Genomic DNA, 2897 nt, shown 5'->3' on the forward strand with positions numbered 1-2897 from the left:
AGTTCATTGGAGGGTTTGACTGTTAGAGATGTGATATTAACCTAACAGTATTTTATGGGCCTATCGTTCTATTGAAGAGAGTCGATAAGTTGATTTAGTCGTCAAATGTGTAATGTTAACATGACGTCATCAGAGGTGTAATATTAATGTGATGAAAAGATTAGTTGTCAGAGGTGTGATATTAACGTGACAGTATTTTATGGGCCTATCGCTCTATTGAAGAGAGTCGATAAGTTGATTTGGTCGTCAGATGTGTAATGTTAACATGACGTCATCAGAGGTATGATATTAACGTGATAAAAGGATTGGTTGTCAGATGTGTGATATTAACGAGACAGAATTTATTACGATCAGAGCAACTTTATGGACTTATCATCCTATTAAAAGGGATTGATAAGTGAATTGTCAGAGGTGTGATGTTAGCGTGACAAATTAGGAGTGATGCAAGCTGAATTCATACTCCGTGGAGATGTAAATCATCAGAAGTGTAATGTTAACTCGACGATATTTATAGACATGTTATCCTATTGAAGAGGATTGACAGGAAGATTCATTACTCTTAATCTAGTAGATTCCAAGTAACTAACTCCCAATCTTAATTAAGACTTAGCAGGGGAGGAATTTTATAGTTGATAGAGGTGTTTTGTTAAACATGACAACTTAGAAGATTTGTTACTCTTAATCCAAGAGATTCCAAGCAACCAACCCCCAGTCTTGATTAATACTTAGCAGGGGAAAAAAAGAGGTAGATAGGGCACATCACCTTGTGGGCCACTATCTATCAAGTCAGAATAGAGACACATCACCTGATAGGCCACTATTTGCGAGTTTAACTATCAGAGGTAACTGTTAATATGATAGTTTTGGTGGACCCACCATCATATTGAAGAGGATTGGCTTCAGTGGTCGTAGTATCTTCCCCTTCTGATTGGGAAGATTGGGCTTGGTCTCATTACTCAGGTTGATCCTGCTTACTTTGTTCTTCAGCTTTGACCCTGACAATAATTTTTTGAGCATGTTCACCTTGAGAGATTAGTTATCTTCAGGAACGATATTCTGTAACCCTCATTTGTGCTAGAAGGTTGGTCTGCAAGTTGTGTCGATAGGTCTTCGCTAGGATAGACTGTGTCATACCTGACGAACATCGAAGAGTCATGCTTCGGAACCTCTTGACGAAGGCTTTGACGGGCTCCTTCTTCTTCTGCTTAGTGGCAAGAAGGGTATAGATGGAGACTTCTATATCGTCTTCAAAGAATCTTGACAGGAAGAGTCTCTCTAGATCCGTCTACTTTTGGATACATCCCGCATACAGTTTCATGAACCACCAAAGGCAACCCTTAAGAGTGCCAATAAACAAACAAACCAGTATAGCATCGTTCGATATCACATTTCCAGTCCGTGACTTAAAATAATAAATATGTTGGTTCAGTGATCTCGTGCCATCAAAAGCTCATAGCGTCGGGACTTCGAACTTTGGATGATAAGGGGTTGTATCCCATTCGACAAGATAGGGTCTAACAACTCCCTCATCTTGGAGCTCGCTTCTATTGGTGATGGTATTAAGACGAGCTTCTAATTCTTCTATCTTTACAGACTGGAGATTCTGCTTGTTCTCTCTTCCTTCATCAGAGGAAGATTTTAGGTTATGAGCTTCTCGGTTAGAAACAACATCATCAACCACTTTTTCCTTCTCTTTGCTTGTGTGAGGTCGGGATGAAGACGATCTTCCTTTCCTGGAAGATTCTTGCATGGGTGGTGAATCTGTCTGTTGAGATTTGGCCGTGTCTGCAACGATTTGAGTCATCAAGGCCAGGAGTACATTGATAACCTCCTATTGTGCTTTGATCATGGCTAGCTACTCATCAAGTCTCTTCACGAGATCTTCAGGATATTCTGCCATATAAGTGGAGCTCTCGTGTTCCATAAAAGAACTGGAGGACCGAGACTCTATGATGGATGAGTGTTCCTTTTGTGCGATTTACTCACATGTTAAATGTTGATTCGGAGGTGACGCACATGAATATTTGGTATAAGTCTATGCTTATTTCTTTCTTGATAATCATGTCTTTTCATATAGTAGTAAGTTGAGATGCATATGTGGTTGGTTTTAATATTGGTTGGTCTTTGACAATTCTTTATAAAGTATTTGGTTATATGAACTTTGTTTGTTTTCTTAAAAATATATGCATCTTGAGTTAATATACCAGTATATGCCGGATATAAGCAAAACAGGACTCAATGTAACTCTATGAGGTTTTATATTAGCGCTAAGTGTTCGCGGGAAAAATCGTGTCTTTCTTCATTATTGATTCTATTGCTATCTTTAAATAACAACTTTTTGAGTTACAAAGATCCGGTCTTTTTATAAGATCCGGTTATAATGAAAATCAAAGAAAAATAAAGAAAAATTACAACTTTTTATCCTTGTTTGTCGAACAAATCGCGAGCTCCTGTTTTGCGGTCACTCGCTTTGTGGGTTCTTCGCCTGCGCCGGGGTTTATCCGTGGACCACCGCGCGATCTAGATCCGGTCGGATCTACGCAGTACGACGGGTATTATTTCACCAAGGAAATAATAGCCAAGGGTACTATTTCGCCAAGGAAATAGTAGCCTTTAATTCTCGGGATCAAAGGCCAAGCTTTGATCTGGAGTATGTCTGCGTAGATCTGAGATCCGGTCCTCTCGAACTCTTGCCTTATTTGGCGTTGATGATCGCCGAGCACCAGATCTGGATGAGCAAGTCCTCGAAGTCCTAAAGTTTGAATCTTTTTTAGATCCGAGTCTTCAATCCAGCAGGGCTTCGCCTCCAAAAAATCCAACCTTTGAAAATGAACCAAGGCCCTCTTATTTATAGGCTCTCAGATCTGTGCCCGCGCACAGATCTGGGTCGGCCACCC

Source organism: Asparagus officinalis, chromosome 3, assembly GCF_001876935.1.
Source record: "Asparagus officinalis chromosome 3, Aspof.V1, whole genome shotgun sequence".
Classification (NCBI taxonomy): Eukaryota; Viridiplantae; Streptophyta; class Magnoliopsida; order Asparagales; family Asparagaceae; genus Asparagus; species Asparagus officinalis.